The sequence below is a fragment of the Mustelus asterias genome, unplaced genomic scaffold, assembly GCF_964213995.1.
Source record: "Mustelus asterias unplaced genomic scaffold, sMusAst1.hap1.1 HAP1_SCAFFOLD_839, whole genome shotgun sequence".
In the NCBI taxonomy this organism is placed as follows: Eukaryota; Metazoa; Chordata; class Chondrichthyes; order Carcharhiniformes; family Triakidae; genus Mustelus; species Mustelus asterias.
The window spans coordinates 145485-157746 of NW_027590785.1; the positions used below are offsets into that span (position 1 = coordinate 145485).

General features: G+C 48.2%; 1 protein-coding gene across 1 annotated transcript in view; it reads left to right on the forward strand.

The window, feature by feature from the left end:
* The window catches only part of scn1ba (sodium channel, voltage-gated, type I, beta a), a 118847-nt gene extending 110055 nt beyond the window's left edge, over window positions 1–8792 (forward strand). Inside the window, exon 5 of the mRNA XM_078205595.1 lies at window positions 8353–8792. The gene's annotated coding sequence lies outside the window, so the exon portion shown is untranslated. The remainder of the gene's footprint in view (window positions 1–8352) is intronic.
* Window positions 8793–12262: the final 3470 nt, after the last annotated feature.

The following is a 12262-nucleotide window of genomic DNA, read 5'->3' on the forward strand; positions in this document are numbered from 1 at the left end:
GCGGGGCAGGCTCGAGGGGCTAGATGGCCTACTCCTGCTCCTATTTCTTATGTTCTTATGTCTTGGGTGGAAGGTGGAAGAGAGAATGTCCGGGGTGCGTGGGGTCCTTAATTATGCTGGCTGCTTTGCCGAGGCAGCGGGAAGTGTAGACAGAGTCAATGAATAGGAGGCTGGGTTGAGTGATGGACTGGGATTCATTCACGACCTTTTGTAGTATTTTGCCACATCCACAGCAATATGGTTGTCTCTTAAGTGAGCTCTGAAATGGAGGGCAGTTCAGGATGGGCCCCACCAGTGACACGCACGTTCCATAAAATAAATTAAAAAAGGGAAAGCTTTCTCACCCAGCGAGTGGTTGGGTTCTGGAATGTTCTGCCTGGGAGTGTGGTGGAGGCAGGTTCAATCGAGGGATTCGAGAGGGCGTGAGATGATTATTTGAATGGAAACAATGTGCAGGGGGATGGGGAAAAGGCAGGGGAATGGCACTGAACAAACAAAGAACAGTACAGCACAGGAAACAGGCCCTTCGGCCCTCCAAGCCTGTGCCGCTCCTTGGTCCAACTAGACCAATCGTTTGTATCCCTCCATTCCCAGGCTGCTCATGTGACTATCCAGGTAAGTCTTAAACGATGTCAGCGTGCCTGCCTCCACCACCCTACTTGGCAGCGCATTCCAGGCCCCCACCACCCTCTGTGTAAAAAACGTCCCTCCGATGTCTGAGTTATACTTCGCCCCTCTCAGCTTGAGCCCGTGACCCCTCGTGATCGTCACCTCCGACCTGGGAAAAAGCTTCCCACTGTTCACCCTATCTATACCCTTCATAATCTTGTATACCTCTATTAGATCTCCCCTCATTCTCCGTCTTTCCAAGGAGAACAACCCCAGTCTACCCAATCTCTCCTCATAGCTAAGACCCTCCATACCAGGCAACATCCTGGTAAACCTTCTCTGCACTCTCTCCAATGCCTCCACGTCCTTCTGGTAGTGCGGCGACCAGAACTGGACGCAGTACTCCAAATGCGGCCTAACCAGCGTTCTATACAGCTGCATCATCAGACTCCAGCTTTTATACTCTATACCCCGTCCTATAAAGGCAAGCATACCATATGCCTTCTTCACCACCTTCTCCACCTGTGTTGCCACCTTCAAGGATTTGTGGACTTGCACACCTAGGTCCCTCTGTGTTTCTATACTCCTGATGACTCTGCCATTTATTGCATAACTCCTCCCTACATTATTTCTTCCAAAATGCATCACTTCGCATTTATCCGGATTAAATTCCATCTGCCACCTCTCCGCCCAATTTTCCAGCCTATCTATATCCTGCTGTATTGCCCGACAATGCTCTTCGCTATCCGCAATTCCAGCCATCTTTGTGTCATCCGCAAACTTGCTGATTACACCAGTTACACCTTCTTCCAAATCATTTATATATATCACAAATAGCAGAGGTCCCAGTACAGAGCCCTGCGGAACACCACTGGTCACAGACCTCCAGCCGGAAAAAGACCCTTCGACCACTACCCTCTGTCTCCTATGGCCAAGCCAGTTCTCCACCCATCGAGCCACTTCTCCTTGTATCCCATGAGCCTTAACCTTCTTAACCAACCTGCCATGTGGGACTTTGTCAAATGCCTTACTGAAATCCATATAGACGACATCCACGGCCCTTCCTTCATCAACCTTCATCACTGAGTCATGATGCTGGTTTGGAGAGCCAGTACAAACACGATGGGCCAAGTAGCTGCCTTCTTCTCTGTAACAGTTCTGTTTATTTATTAATTAATGTCACAAGTAGGCTCACATTAACACTGTAATGAAGTTACTGTGAAAATCCCCTAGTTGCCACACTCCAGCACCTGTTCGGATACACTGAGGCAGAATTTAGCATGGCCAATGGACCTAACCAGCACGTCTTTTGGACTGTGGGAGGAAACCGGAAGACCCGGAGGAAATCCACGCAGACACGGGGAGAGCATGCAAACTCCACACAGACAGTGACCCAAGCTGGGACTCGAACCCGGGTCCCTGGTACTGTGAGGCAGCAGGGCTAACCACTGTGCCACCCTGCGCCCGAATTCTGTGACCCTCAAGGGCAAATAGGGGAGGTGCAAAATATGCTGGCCTAGCCAGCGAAGCAAACACCCTTTAAATTAATGAACAAATCCACAATGTAACTACAACATTAATTCATAAGATTACTGTTATATGAAATGGCTGGGATTTGGCCACAGCGAGAGTGGTCGAAGGGTCTTTTTCCGGCTGGAGGTCTGTGAACCTTGAACCTATGACCCCTCGTGAACGTCACCACCGACCCGGGGAAAAGCTTCCCACCGTTCACCCTATCTATGCCTTTCATAATTTTATACACCTCTATTAAGTCTCCCCTCATCCTCCGTCTTTCCAATGAGAACAACCACAGTTTCCCCAATCTCTCCTCATAACCAAGCCCCTCCATACCAGGCAACATCCTGGTAAGCCTCCTCTGTACTCTCTCCAAAGCCTCCACGTCCTTCTGGTAGTGTGGCGACCAGAACTGGACGCAGTATTCCAAATGCGGCCGAACCAACGTTCTATACATCTGCAACATCAGACCCCAACTTTTATACTCTATGCCCCGTCCTATAAAGGCAAGCATGCCATATGCCTTCTTCACCACCTTCTCCACCTGTGACGTCACCTTCAAAGATCTGTGGACTTGCACACCCAGGTCCCTCTGCGTCTCTACACCCTTTATGGTTCTTCCATTTATCGTGTAGCTCCTCCCTACATTATTCCCACCAAAATGCATCACTTCGCATTTATCAGGATTGAACTCCATCTGCCATTTCATGTAGTTAAACATGTGGTTGCAGGGATGGTGTCGGAGGGAGGGTTTCAGATACGTGGATAATTGGAACACATTCTGGGGAAGGTGGGACCTGTACAAACAGGACGGGGTGCACCTGAACCAGAGGGGCACCAATATCCTAGGAGGGAAATTTGTTACGGCTCTTCAGGGGGGTTTAAACTAATTTGTCAGGGGAGTGGGAAAAGGAGTTGTAGTCCAGAGGTCAGTGAGGGTGGTGAGGTATTGGGGAAGGTATCAGGGTCAAGGGTGGGTACCGGTAGACAGGAAGGTGGGTTGAAGTGTGTCTACTTCAATGCAAGGAGCATCCGGAGCAAGGTAGATGAACTTGGGGCGTGGATTGGTACTTGGGACTACGATGTTGTGGCCATTACGGAGATGTGGGTAGAACAAGGACAGGAATGGTTGTTGGACGTTCTGGGGTATAGATGTTTCAGTAAGTGTAGGGAAGCTGGTAAAAGAGGTGGAGGAGTGGCATTGTTAATCAAGGATAGTTTAACGGCTGTGGAAAGGCACTTCGAGGGGGATCTGCACACTGAGGTAATATGGGCTGAGGTTAGAAATAGGAAAGGAGCGGTCACGTTGTTAGGAGTTTACTATAGGCCCCCAAATAGTAATAGAGATGTGGAGGAAGAAATTGCTAAGCAGATTATGGATATGTGTGGGGGTCACAGGGTAGTTGTCATGGGGGACTTTAACTTTCCAAATATTGATTGGAACCTTTGTAGGTCAAATAGTTCGGATGGGGCAGTTTTTGTGCAGTGTGTGCAGGAGGGTTTCCTGACACAATATGTGGATAGGCCGACAAGAGGTGAGGCCACATTGGACTTGGTACTGGGAAATGAACCGGGCCAAGTGTTAGATTTGGTTGTGGGAGAGCACTTTGGAGATAGTGACCACAATTCGGTGTCTTTTGTTATTGCAATGGAGAGGGATAGGGCCGTACGGCAGGGCAAGGTTTACAATTGGGGGAGAGGTAATTATGATGCGATTAGGCAAGAATTAGGGGGCATAAGTTGGGAACAGAAACTGTCAGAGAAAGGAACTAATGAAAAGTGGAACTTTTTCAAGGAACAAATACTGGATGTCCTTGATAGGTATATCCCTGTCAGGCAGGGAGGAAATGGCCGAGTGAGGGAACCATGGTTCACGAAAGAGGTGGAATGTCTTGTGAAAAGGAAGAGGGAAGCTTATGTAGGGATGAGGAAACAAGGTTCAGATGGCTCGATTGAGGGTTACAAGTTAGCAAGGAATGAGCTGGAAAAGGGGCTTAGGAGAGCTAGGAGGGGACACGAGAAGTCCTTGGCGGGTTGGATCAAGGAAAACCCCAAGGCTTTTTACTCTTATGTGAGGAATAAAAGAATGACCAGGGTGAGGTTAGGGCCGGTCAAGGACAGTAGTGGGAACTTGTGTATGGAGTCAGTAGAGATAGGCGAGGTGATGAATGAATACTTTTCTTCAGTGTTCACCAAGTAGAGGGGCCATGTTTTTGAGGAAGAGAAGGTGTTACAGGCTAATAGGCTGGAGGAAATAGATGTTCGGAGGGAGGATGTCCTGGCAGTTTTGAATAAACTGAAGGTCGATAAGTCCCCTGGGCCTAATGAAATGTATCCTAGGATTCTTTGGGAGGCAAGGGATGAGATTGCCGTGCCTTTGGCTTTGATCTTTGGGTCCTCGCTGTCCACGGGGATGGTGCCAGAGGACTGGAGAATGGCAAATGTTGTTCCTCTGTTTAAGAAAGGGATTAGAAATGACCCTGGTAATTATAGACCGGTTAGTCTTACTTTGGTGGTTGGTAAATTGATGGAAAAGGTCCTTAGAGATGGGATTTACGACCATTTAGAAAGATGCGGATTAATCCGGGATAGTCAGCACGGATTCGTGAAGGGCAAGTCGTGCCTCACAAATTTGATTGAATTTTATGAGGAGGTAACTAAGTGTGTTGCTGAAGGTAGGGCAGTTGATGTCATATACATGGATTTTAGTAAGGCGTTTGATAAGGTCCCCCATGGTCGGCTTGTGATGAAAGTGAGGAGGTGTGGGATAGAGGGCCGATTGGATAAGTAAGGCCGATTGGATAGTTGGCCAATTGGATAAGTAACTGGCTGTCTGATCAAAGACAGAGGGTGGTGGTCGATGGAAAATTTTTGGATTGGAGGCTGGTTGCTAGCGGAGTGCCACAGGGATCAGTGCTTGGTCCTCTGCTCTTTGTGATTTTTATTAATGACTTAGAGGAGGGGGCTGAAGGGTGGATCAGTAAATTTGCTGATGACACCAAGATTGGTGGAGTAGTGGATGAGGTGGAGGGCTGTTGTAGGCGGCAAAGAGACATAGATAGGATGCAAAGCTGGGCTGAAAAATGGCAAAGGATAAGGGTAGGTATGAGTGATCGGCCAGTTCAGTGCTTCCGATGTGGGATGTGGGAGTTCCTGCAAACACCGAGCTTCCCAGAGGTTCACATATGTGCCAGGTGCGTGGAACTGCAGCTCTTGAGAGACCGTGTTAGGGAACTGGAGCTGCAGATCGCTGACCTTAGCCTAATCAGGGAAAATGGGAGAAAAATTGACAGCAGTTATAGGCAACTAGTTACACCGGGGCATCGGGAGAATGACACGTGGGTCACAGTTAGGAGGAGTAAAGGGCAGAAGGGTAAAGTACAAGGGAGGTCTCCAGAGGTGTCTCAAAATAGGAAGGGCTTGGTGACAGGTGTGAGAGGGGAGGGGAGTGGACAGTTAGACGGTGGGAAGCTTTTCCCCGGGTCGGTGGTGACGTTCACGAGGGGTCATAGGTTCAAGGTGAAGGGGGGGAGGTTTAACACAGATATCAGAAGGACATATTTCACACAGAGGGTCGTGGGGGCCTGGAATGTGTTGCCGGGCAAGGTGGTGGAGGCGGACAAACTGGGAACGTTTAAGACTTATCTAGACAGCTATATGAACGGAGTGGGAATGGAGGGATACAAAAGAGTGGTCTAGTTTGGACCAGGGAGCGGCGCGGGCTAATTGTTCCTGGTTTCTCGTTTCAAGGCTTCATTCTACGATCATCTTGCTGGTGCCAGTACAGAGTGAGACTGCTAGTTGGGAACCTGTCTCGGGGGCAGGGAATTCATATGGTGTTCGTGGAAGTGGAAATGACTAGGGTTGGGAAGCATTTTCCGATCGGGGCCATTGTGATCTCCTGGACTCGTTTCGATCGCCTCAGGGGGTCGGAGAGGAATTTCCCAGATTTTTTTTTCCCCATATTGGCCCTGACTCAAGTGGATAGAGCTGTGAAGAAGGCCTATAGTGTGTTAGCTTTTATTAACAGGGGGTTGGAGTTTAAGAGCCATGGGGTTATGCTGCAACTCTGGGTTTTCGCCTCTCCCTGGAGATCACATGGTCTGGAATGGGGGGGTGGGGGTAAGTTAATAGGTTGTAATGAACAAAGCATCGTAGCTGTGAGGGACAGCTCGGTGGATAGGATATTGGTATGTAGATAGGCTGGAAAATTGGGCGGGGATCCTGGATTCAGGATTCAATCCTGGACCGGGGAGCGGCGCGGGCTTGGAGGGCCGAAGGGCCTGTTCCTGTGCTGTATTGTTCTTTGTTCTTTGTTCTTGTTCAAATGGAGTTTAACGCTGATAAATGTGAGGTGATTCATTTTGGTAGGACTAATTTAAATGTGGATTACAGGGTCAAAGGTAGGGTTCTGAAGACTGAGGAGGAACAGAGAGATCCTGGGGTTCATATCCACAGATCTCTAAAGGTTGCCACTCAAGTGGATAGAGCTGTGAAGAAGGCCTATAGTGTGTTAGCTTTTATTAACAGGGGGTTGGAGTTTAAGAGCCATGGGGTTATGCTGCAACTGTACAGGACCTTGGTGAGACCACATTTGGAATATTGTGTGCAGTTCTGGTCACCTCACTATAAGAAGGATGTGGAAGCGCTGGAAAGAGTGCAGAGGAGATTTACCAGGATGCTGCCTGGTTTGGAGGGTAGGTCTTATGAGGAAAGGTTGAGGGAGCTAGGGCTGTTCTCTCTGGAGCGGAGGAGGCTGAGGGGAGACTTAATAGAGGTTTATAAAATGATGAAGGGGATAGATAGAGTGAACGTTCAAAGACTATTTCCTCGGGTGGATGGAGCTGTTACAAGGGGGCATAACTATAGGGTTCATGGTGGGAGATATAGGAAGGATATCAGAGGTAGGTTATTTACGCAGAGAGTGGTTGGGGTGTGGAATGGACTGCCTGCAGTGATAGTGGAGTCAGACACTTTAGTAACATTTAAGCGGTTATTGGATAGGCACATGGAGCACACCAGGATGATAGGGAGTGGGATAGCTTGATCTTTGGGATAAAAGGTTCTTTCTCAGAATGGCAACCGGTGACAAGTGGTGTCCCGCAGGGTTCAGTGTTGGGGCCACAGCTGTTCTCTTTATATATTAACGATCTAGATGACGGGACTGGGAGCATTCTGGCCAAGTTTGCCGATGATACAAAGATAGGTGGAGGGGCAGGTAGTATTGAGGAGGTGGGGAGGCTGCAGAAAGATTTAGACAGTTTAGGAGAGTGGTCCAAGAAGTGGCTGATGAAATTCAACGTGGGCAAGTGCGAGGTCGTGCACTTTGGAAAAAAGAATAGAGGCATGGACTATTTTCTAAATGGTGACAAAATTCATAATGCTAAAGTGCAAAGGGACTTGGGAGTCCTAGTCCAGGATTCTCTAAAGGTAAACTTGCAGGTTGAGTCCGTAATTAAGAAAGCAAATGTAATGTTGTCATTTATCTCAAGAGGCTTGGAATACAAAAGCAGGGATGTACTTCTGAGGCTTTATAAAGCACTGGTTAGGCCCCATTTGGAGTACTGTGAGCAATTTTGGGCCCCACACCTCAGGAAGGACATACTGGCACTGGAGCGGGTCCAGCGGAGATTCACACGGATGATCCCAGGAATGGTAGGCCTGACATACGATGAACGTCTGAGGATCGTGGGATTATATTCATTGGAGTTTAGGAGGTTGAGGGGAGATCTGATAGAAACTTACAAGATAATGAACGGCTTAGATAGGATGGACGTAGGGAAGTTGTTTCCATTAACAGGGGAGACTAGGACGCGGGGGCACAGCCTTAGAATAAAAGGGAGTCACTTTAGAACAGAGATGAGGAGAAATTTCTTCAGCCAGAGAGTGGTGGGTCTGTGGAATTCATTGCCACAGAGGGCTGTGGAGGCTGAGACGTTGAGCGTCTTCAAGACAGAAATTGATAAATTCTTGATTTCTCGAGGAATAAAGGGCTATGGGGAGAGAGCGGGTAAATGGAGTTGAAATCAACCATGATTGAATGGTGGAGTGGACTCGATGGGCCGAATGGCCTTACTTCCGCTCCTATGTCTTATGGTCTTATGGTCTTATCTTGGTTTCAGATAAAGCTCGGCACAACATCGTGGGCCGAAGGGCCTGTTCTGTGCTGTACTGTTCTATGTTCTATGTTCTCACAATAATGACAAGAATTTCCTCGTTTCTTTGCAGATGTTGGAAATAGAGGGAAAGAACTTGAAAACAGAAATGACCATGTGACTTCCTGGAGGAACTAAACTTCATCATCTTGATCTTTTCTGCAACTCAAGTTTCACTTCCAAGACAATGTTTAAGACGTTAAAACAAGCATGTTCAATCCAAACAATATTGTACTTGACAAGGGTCTTCCTAATTTGCCAACCTGACTAAGCTGTGGCCTTGGACCTGCAGTGCAGTCCTGGACAGGATAGCAATCTAGCAGTAACCTTGCAATGCAAGTTTCATTTCTTTGTTCAAACAAGTTGATTATGCCACAAAATTGCTTGCAAAAATCTGGACAAAAAAAGCAGTTTTTTTGTTTTTTTTTGTGAAGTTACCAGTTAATTCACGCAGAGTTTTAGGGACTGTGCAATGTTCTTGTATAAAATGCATTCCTTGCTTGTGCTCTTGTTCATTGCTGTATTCCTTCATTCTCATTCTCCACAATCACAGATTTCAATGATAAATTCACAAAACAACAAACGCTGTAAATCTGAAATAAACTCACAGTCCTGGGAATAGAGGCAGGTGGGTGACTATTGATAAGAAGACATTTGAGAATTCTTTCACTGAATTTGGAATTTTCCTCACCTTTCAGTTCCTCCTTAGATTTCTGGCAATTTCAGTTGATATGCGCGTTTTTGTGAAGTAGCACTTTCCTGGGTACTTCCTGTGGGGGAGCACTTCGGCAGTCATGGGCATTCAGCCTTGGATCTTCAGGTAAGCGTTCTCCAGGGCGGCCTTCACGACACACGACAGCGCAGAGTCGCTGAGCAGAAACTGATAGCCAAGTTCCGCACACATGAGGACGGCCTGGGCCGGGATGTTGGATTTGTGTCACATTGTCAGTGGCCCCCGCGGCTTGCCTCCTGGGCTTGTAGAGTCTCGCTGGCTGTTCTGTCTGGGGACAATGCACATCTCTTTGGCCTGTGTTGAGTGCTCCCTCCATCCACATTGTCTGTACCTTTAAGACCTGGCTGGCTGTAGAGATTTGCATTCTAATTAGTATTCTGTAACTTGATTTCTATGTCTGTGCACTGTTGGAGAACAGAGACCACTCCATCTGACGAAGGAGCAGTGCTCCGAAAGCTAATGGTATTTGCTACCAAATAAACCTGTTGGACTTTAACCTGGTGTTGTGAGACTTCTTACTACGGAATTTCAGTTGATACAGTAAGGACTCTCACAACACCAGGTTAAAGTCCAACAGGTTTATTTGGTAGCAAACGCCACTAGCGTTTCAGTTCAGTTGATGCCATCCCCCAACTAGAGAAAACACTGTTAATAAACACGTTAATCCAAATACTTCCTGAAGAAATAGGCTGCACTTTATCAACTAACAGTTCACCAATATGTCTGCTGAGAAAGAGCAGGACCGCACCAGGAGGGAAGCCACAAAGTGAACTCTGTTTATTCAGCTGTAGATATTGGCTGCCATGATGTGGAGATGATCTGGATATAGGCTGCGCCAGCGGGAGAGCAAATCAGTTGTATACCCTGTGGAGACAGGAGTAAGGAACTGTACACATCAGCATCTCATTATCCCTGCACTAACTGATGTGCTTTGGAGTAATCACCTAATCACTCATCAAAGTGTCTTAGTGCTACTGATGTTCCTTAGCACAGGCTTCATGAGTCCAGTTTGGGGATACAGAGATACTTTATGTCTCTCATCTCAGGCCATTATACACATACTTCCTGCTCTGCTTGCTTATAAGATCAAGTCTGAGTGACTCTCATTCTCGCTGACTGCTTACAGATTCCGGTCTTTTACCCAAGTTCACTCTGCGTTATAAATGTGCAGTTATTTCAAGTCCGCGTTAGCTTTTCCAGTCAGCTTGTACTGTTTATGCTACACCCCATGTCGAAGAAGTAAACACTGCCTCTCAGGCCTGTGTGTTTGGACTGTGTGAGCTGACAGTTTCTCCGCATTATCTAAAGGGTATTTGACCAGAGGTGAAAGTTCAAAGTTCCTTGATCATGTTCTTCTCCAGAACAAGCAATGGTTTAATCCACAAAACACAACATCATCTTCTGGGTTGGACATCAGAACAGCTACTTTCCCAATCTGTATGCTGCTTAAAGGCTTGTAATGTGCAAAGATCTGAATTGCCGGCACGTTCTGTACCTCACAGCACGTCTGTGAACTGTGGAACTTCCCTGAAACTCACAGCTTTCTGGTAACTGCATCTTGGTGAGTGGTGGTTGGGTGTGTCCTTTCGGACAGCATGATTTGATATGATTGTAAGAAACTGTTTCATTAGAATCCTAGGCCAGACAACTGGCTTCAGAACAAAAACATTTAATTTTCATAACAAAATAAATGATGTATAGTACTGCTGTTATACGTTTATTTGCAGAAAGTACAATGCAAGCAAGGTTAGTGTGGAGAGTGCGGTCACATTGGATCAGGGAGCTGAGGGGGCAGAATGTGAGGATTTGAGGCAGGTACGTGACAGAAAAGGAAGAGATTAAAGCAAGGAAGACTCAGAGTGGCAGAGGGGATGAAGGAAAAGGAAGGTCAACAAAGAAGAGGAAAGGCACAGTGAGTATATTTATGAAAGAGAAATACGTGAAAAGGAGGGCCAACGGCAAGAGAGAGATGAGGCAGGAAATAACCAGGATAGGGAGAAAGACAAGAGAGACAAAGAGATAACGTATGAGGGACACTTGGAGATGGCTATTGATTTTGCAAGACTCTGCTTACTCAGTCTCCGAGAGAAACATCGGCCGGACCTCTCCCACCTCGGAATCAGAGCGGGAGAGGGTCCAACAAAGGAAACCTCCAGTGACCTCAGGCGGGAATTTCCAGTCTCGCCTGAACAAGGCTGTAAAATCACGCCCAGTGTCGACAAACTTGCTCAATGCTACATCTTAAATGAGTTTTGCATCAAACAAGAAAAGCTTTTGAGACACTGGGACAAAATTTTATAAGATTTTTTCTGTGTCCAGCGAGTGTAAAAACGGGAGAGTTGCTGATCAGTTTTTCAGGCTGAATCTTATGCACTCAGTCTGTAAAAATATGGGCGAGACCGTTTCTCGCTGTGAGAGGCAGTGGGCGGGGCCTAATTCACCAGAGCAGGGGCAGTAGGTGGGGCCTAATTCACCAGAGAGCAGGGGCAGTGGGCGGGGCCTAATTCACCAGAGCACGGGCAGTGGGCGGGGCCTAATTCACCAGAGCAAGGGCAGTGGGCGGGGCCTGATTCACCAGAGCAGGGGCAGTGGGTGGGGCCTAATTCACCAGAGAGCAGGGGCAGTGGACAGGGCCTAATTCACCAGATGGCAGGGGCAGTGGGCGGGGTCTAATTCACCAGGGCAGGGGCAGGGCCTAATTCACCAGATGGCAGGGGCAGTGGGCAGGGCCTAATTCACCAGAGCAGGGGCAGTGGGCGGGGTCTAATTCACCAGGGCAGGGGCAGGGCCTAATTCACCAGAGAGCAGGGGCAGTGGGCAGGGCCTAATTCACTAGAGCGCAGGCAGTGGACGGGGCCTAATTCACCAGAGAGCAGGGGCAGTGGTCGGGGCCTAATTCACTAGAGCGCAGGCAGTGGACGGGGCCTAATTCACCAGAGAGCAGGGGCAGTGGGCAGGGCCTAATTCAAAAGAGCAGGGGCAGTGGGTGGGGCCTAATTCACCAGAGCAGGGGCAGTGGGCGGGGCCAAATTCACCAGAGCAGGGGCAGTGAGCGGGGCCTGATTCATCAGAGAGCAGGAGCAGTGGGCGGGGCCTAAAGCACATGAGCAGTGGGAGTGGGTGGGGCCTAAATCACCAGAGCAGGGTAAGTGGGCGGGGCCTGATTCACCAGAGCAGAGGCAAGGGGCGGGGCCTAATTCACCAGAGAGCAGGGGCAGTGGGCAGGGCCTAATTCACCAGAGCAGAGGCA